The 6,393-nt window shown below is 53.1% G+C and overlaps 1 pseudogene; it reads right to left on the bottom strand.

The window, feature by feature from the left end:
- Positions 1-5,883, bottom strand: part of LOC123172775 (rRNA-processing protein UTP23 homolog) — a 7,701-nt pseudogene extending 1,818 nt beyond the window's left edge.
- Between the last annotated feature and the right edge of the window lie 510 nt (positions 5,884-6,393).

Genomic DNA, 6,393 nt, shown 5'->3' with positions numbered 1-6,393 from the left:
AGTGCAATTTCACACTAGAATTTCAAGACTGTAAATAAAATAGATAAAAACAGGAGGATAGAAGGGTACCTGGCGGTGGCGAGGAGCTGGGCGGCGTCGAAGGCCTCGGAGTGGGACTTGCCGAGGCGGCGGAGCTCAGCCTGGACGCACTTGGAGGTGAAGAGAGGGGGCGCCCTGGTGGCGAGAGGAGCTCGCGGAGTGCGGCGTCGGTGGGGATGACAAGGATCTTGGTGTAGGATAACCGAATCACTCTCGAATTTATGAATCAGAGGAGCTACAAGGTAGAATTTGTTCTCAGCAAGAAGGGGATCAGGAGGAGAGAGTCCGGGGGTGGGAGGAGAGATACATCGCCCAGCGGCGCCGATTTAGCAAGTGATCCAACGATGCCAACCCTAGAGAAATGCTGCTCTCTTTATACCTACTCGGTCCACTCTGGGCCTCGCACCAGTGGGTTGGGCTTCACCTTCCTCTTGGCTCGCTCCAGCTGGGCTGGGCTTCTCTGGACGGGGCCCATCCTTCCCGTGACATTCCCCCCTCCTTGAGACGTGGCTTGACCCCAAGCCACAGCTCTGGGAAATCTGGACTGCAGAGGTACTTCGTCTTCCCAGGTGGCCAATGAGGCAGGAAACCCAGACCAACGCACCAGGACTTGCTTCACTTGACGAGCCCCCCGGGTCACCGATCGACGTTGCAGAATTTGCTCGGGCACTTGCAGGGGAAGGAGGTCCTCGTCGAGCGTTGGCAGCTCCGGCATTACTTGTGTTGACGGAGGCAAGCCCAGCCGGAGTTGCGAGACATGGATAACGGGGTGAATCCGCGCCGTTTCGGGCAGCGCCAGCTTGTATGCCACCTCTCCAACGCGCCCCAGCACCTGAAAAGGACCAAAATAGCGAAATGCCAGTTTGTGATTAGCTCTCATAGCCACCGACGATTGCGCGTATGGCTGAAGCTTCAGGTACAGCCAGTCCCCAACAGCAAAAACTCGATCAGAGCGCTTGCGATCAGCTTTGCTCTTCATCACCTGCTACGCTCTGTGCAAGTGCTGCTTGACCAGCACCATCACTGTTGCTCTCTCTTTGGTCCAGGCTGCCAAATCAGTTACTGCCTCATCGGCAATATTGGTGATCCCGAAGAAACGTGGCTTATGTCCATACAGGACTTCAAATGGAGAAGAACGAAGAGCTGAGTGATAAGAGGTGTTATACCAAAATTCTGCCAGCGCCAGCCAGTCCACCCACTTGCTAGGACAGTTATGCACGAAGCAACGGAGGTACAGTTCCATGCATTGGTTGACTCTCTCAGTGGTACCATCAGTATGGGGGTGCCGTGCAGACGAGATGTTCAGAGTAGTATGTGTCAGCTTACACAGCTCCTGCCACACCCGACTGGTGAAGATACAATCACGGTCTGAGACCATCTTATCAGGAGGCCCATGAAGTTTGAACACATTCTCCAGGTAAGCTTTTGCGACTTGTAAAGCTGAGTAGGGATGCCGCAGGGGGATAAAATGTGCGTACCGCGTCAACTTATCCACCACCACCAAGATGGAGTTAAATCCTCGAGAAGACGGCAATCCTTCCACGAAGTCCAATGTCACCATCTCCCAGGCTTGCTCGGGAACGGGCAGCGGCTGAAGAAGCCCTAGATACTTCACATGCTCGGGCTTGGCCTGCTTACAAACCGCACAGTTTGCCACAAAGTTTTTGACAGTCTGTTTCAGTCTCGGCCATGCAAAATGCCTGATGATTCGATTATAAGTAGCGTGCACCCCAGAGTGCCCCCCAAGTGCTCCCGCATGCAGTTCGTGCAAAACCTTCTTCTGAGCTGCTGAGTTGGAGCCGAGCCAGACCCTGCCCTTGTATCGAATCAGTCCATCAACCACCGTGAAGGGACCATCCAGCGGTGCCCCTGTAGCTGCAGTTGCCAACTTGTTCGAGCAAGCCGGGTCATTCTGATATCCTTTCTTCACCTCGTCTAACCAGGTGGGCACGCACACCGACAGGGCACACATGTTGCTCTCAGTTAGGTGCGACAAAGCATCGGCCGCTACATTAGAAGCCCCGCGACGATACTCGATCTTGTACTGCAGTCCCAATAACTTAGTGAGAGCCTTGTGTTGCCAGGGAATAGTAAGCTTTTGCTCATCGAGACAGGAAAGGCTTCTATGGTCCGTTCTGATAGTAAACTCAGACAGCAGCAGATATGAACGCCATTTGTCGACTGCCATAAGAATGGCCAAACACTCCTTCTCATAGGTCGAAAGCCCCCGATGCTTAGGACCCGAGGACTGACTGAGGAAGGCGATGGGATGCTGCTGTTGCATAAGAACCGCGCCAATGCCAACATCTGACGCGTCTGTTTCGATGACGAAAGGCTTGGAAAAGTCCGGCAACGCCAACACAGGCGCTTTGGTGAGAGCAGTTTTCAGCAGGTGAAAATCCTGTTCTTGGGTAGGTGTCCACAAGAACGGAACACCCTTCTTGAGCAAATCTGTTAGTGGCTTGCTGATAATTTCGAAATGTTTAACGAACTTGCGATAATAGCCCGCCAACCCCAGAAATTGGCGCACTTCCTTGACAGACTCCGGTTGCTTCCAAGCTAGAACCTTGTCAGTGTTCTTGGGATCAGTACTTACGCCTTCTGCGCTGATAATATGGCCAAGGTAGCGCAGCTGCGGTTGAGCAAATGTACATTTTGACCTCTTTACTTTCAAGGAGTATTGCTGCAGTCGCTGGAACACCTTCCGAAGCAACACCACATGCTCATCCAGGGCTTTGCTGAATACCAGAATATCATCAATAAAAACAAGGACTCCTTTTCTCAGTAGTGGAGCAAGCACCACATGCATGCCTCCCTGGAAAGTTGGCGGTCCACCTATCACTCCATACGGCATTACTTTAAACTCGAAATGACCATGATGAGTTTGGAAAGCCGTCTTGGCCTCGTCCTCTGGCCTCATTCGAATCTGATGGTACCCCGACTGCAAGTCCAAACTGGTAAACACCGTGGCACCGTGCAATTCATCTAGCAACTCATCAATTAACGGAATGGGGTATCGGTTCTTGATGGTAATAGCATTGAGGAAGGATAGTCCACACAAAAACGCCACTCCCCATCTTTCTTCTGCACCAGCAAGACAGGTGATGAAAACGGGCTACGGCTGAGCTGAATAATCCCTTGCTTTAACATCTCAGCCACCTGAGCTTTGATTTCGTCCTTCTGAGCTGGGTTATAACGATACGGACGACGTTTGACTGGCTGAGCCCCTGGAATCAGCTCAATGGCATGGTCGAACTCCCGCTGAGGTGGCAATCCTTTGGGTTCTTCAAACAGATCTGCAAATCCGTAAGCAACTCTTCCACCTCGATTGGAATTGGATCAGATGCTCCCTCTGGCTTGGATATAGCTAGGAGCAACACATGTGCCAGCTCTGTACGAGCGTGCATCATTTGCAGCTGAGCCCCTGAAATGGCTTGACAACACGACATCTCTGGCGTGGTACCAGTCAACTGAATGTACGCACCTTTGTGCTGAAATGTCATTAGCTTCTCTCCCCAATTGACAGTCATCAGGCCCCTAGACTCGAGCCAATCCATGCCCAGCACTATATCATAGCTGCCCAAGGGAAATAACTTGAGGGTGGAACTGAATCGGTGGCGTTGAATAACATATTCGCAGTCTGGCACTTCTTGGTCGCATAGTGTAACTGCCCCATCAGCAACCTTGACTTTTAGTGGTACATGCATAGCTTGCACCCCATCCCAATCTTGAGCAGTCTCAGTGTTGACAAAGCTGTGAGAGCTCCCGGAGTCCACAAGCATGAGCAGCACCTTGTTTCCAATTTTTCCAGACAGCCGAAATGCTTTGGGTGCTTCTGTACCTTGAACAGCTGCCGCCGACAAAAGGCGTAGATCATCTTCAGAACTTTCAGCCTGAACAACTGCAGTACTCGGAGAGGCAGGGGGTGAAATCATTCCCACAAGCTCCTCCACGACGTGTAGCTGGACCGTGGATGCACAAACATGCCCTGGCCCCCATCGCTCGCCACAAGTAAAGCAGAGACCCCAGGCTTTGCGAAAAGCCCTGAGAGCCTTGAGTTTATCATCCGTTGTGGTGTATGTGGGACTTGAAGATGGCTTGGCGATATCCAGACCTCGTCGTGTCTCCAGTGGAGTAGAAATGGGCAGGGACGTATTGGGACGTCCAATTGAAGCCGTCGCAGGCACAACCACAGACAAGGCTGGGCGCGAAGAGAAACGCCCAGTTCTGCTGTTGGGTGCCCCAAAGCGCTGCACCACATTAGCCTCTTGCTCCTGCCGCACCATGTCAACCACCTCTTCCTGCAATTCAGCCAAGGAAACAGCAGTATCGAGGTCTTTTGGACGATGCAACATAACTGCTACTTTAATTTCATGAGCTAATCCTTCGATGAATTGAGTGGTGAAAAAAGAGGATCCCAAGAGCTATGATGCGCTAACAAACAGTGCATGGCTACATTGAACTGTTTGGCATACTCTAACACCGAACCCTCCTGCTTAAGCTTTGAAAAACGACGCAAGAGATGCTGAAACTCAGACCGACCAAATTTTTCAAGAACTTCTGTGCAGAAAGCCTCCCAATTAGCAGCCTTAAGATGCATCTTAGACCATTCGAGCCACAAAGCAGCAGCCCCAGTGAAATGGACCACCACAGTGTCCACCCACACGGCTGGATCCACCGCACACACGCGAAAGTAGGCTTCGCAACGAATACGCCACCCAGTAGGATTATCACCATCAAAACTGGGACACTCAACATGCTTATGATACGAACCTCTATGACTAGTACTACTGCCAAAATCCAACAATGGTGGTGGGGGAAACGGTGCCGTGGGAAAAGGAGTGCGGACCGTACCGTTGGCCGGGACCGGTGCGGGGAGAAGAGCCCCCCCAACCAGTTCCCGTGGAATCGAAGCCCTGCGGTGGCCATCGGGCCCATTGCCGTCGCCACTGCGATGCCCTTCGAGTTCAGGCGCGTCCGCCACTGCCGAACACGAAGCTTCCGCCATCTTGTCGCGGCCCGTTGTGTGCCGCGCCATCTTCTCTAGTTCCGCGCGGATCTCACCGAGATTGACCCGGAATTGTCCCATCGCCGTATCAATCCCGGGGCGCCACGCCGCCAGATCTTGCACCACTGGCTCCATGGAGGCGAGCGCCGGCTCCATCTTGGCGACCGCTGGCTCCATCTTCGCGACAGCGGGAGCCATCAGATCCAATGTCTTCTGGATCACGAGAAGAGCCTTGGCGATGCCGCTCCGCTCCTCCGCGGCTTCCTCCAGCTGCTTTTGGACATTGATCCCCGCCATGACCTCTTTCAGACTGCGAGTTTTCGGCGCCAGATCGGGCCGCGGAAGAAAAAATGTGTGGTGGATTTGAAGGCTCCGATACCAAATGACACGGATCTTGGTGTAGGATAACCGAATCACTCTCGAATTTATGAATCAGAGGAGCTACAAGGTAGGATTTGTTCTCAGCAAGAAGGGGATCAGGAGGAGAGAGTCCGGGGGTGGGAGGAGAGATACATCACCCAGCGGCGCCGATTTAGCAAGTGATCCAACGATGCCAACCCTAGCGAAATGCTGCTCTCTTTATACCTACTCGGTCCACTCTGGGCCTCGCACCAGTGGGTTGGGCTTCACCTTCCTCTTGGCTCGCTCCAGCTGGGCTGGGCTTCTCTGGACGGGGCCCATCCTTCCCGTGATAGGGGAGGACCAGAGGAGTTGGTCGACGAGGAGGTGGTGCACGAAGGTGCCGTCGAACAACACCTTGTAGGGCTCGCGGAAGCCGAAGCAGGTGGAGTAGAACTTTACCACCTTGCGTGCCGCGACCGCCTCTTCATCCTCATCGCCGGCCGGTGGGCAGGCGGCCGCTGGAGGTGGCGGCGGCGTGTCGAGTGGGGGGATTGCAGGAGGCAGCAGGGCTACGGGTTTCGTGTTCACCCGCGTGCGTGCTGGGCTGAAGGAAATCTGTTACGCGCTCTGGGCTGGGCCCTCTAAGGCAGCCCGTGTTCGTCATTCTCACAAAATATAAATAGCCTCTTCGTAGCGAAAAATGCACCTTACCGCGAGAGCAATGTCGCGCTCTACGCAGGATGGAAGCAAGTCTAGCGATGAGAGCATGATCTACCAAGTTGACTGACTATTGCACAGAAAACTATAGGAAATACCATGGATGCTTTTGGTTACCTGCATCTTTTTAGACACTTTGCATACTTGTCTTAAATGGGTCTGGCTGAGCATATGTATGCAAAAAACCAATATCTGCATGTTGATTGGTTGTCTGCACCCCCTCTAGCCCGGATGTGCCGAAACGGAAGGTCTGCTATTTAGTTGCGGACTTGTTTCAGGGAAACACA

This window comes from Triticum aestivum, unplaced genomic scaffold (assembly GCF_018294505.1).
Source record: "Triticum aestivum cultivar Chinese Spring unplaced genomic scaffold, IWGSC CS RefSeq v2.1 scaffold120443, whole genome shotgun sequence".
NCBI lineage: Eukaryota > Viridiplantae > Streptophyta > Magnoliopsida > Poales > Poaceae > Triticum > Triticum aestivum.
This window is presented reverse-complemented; position numbering and strand designations above follow the sequence as displayed.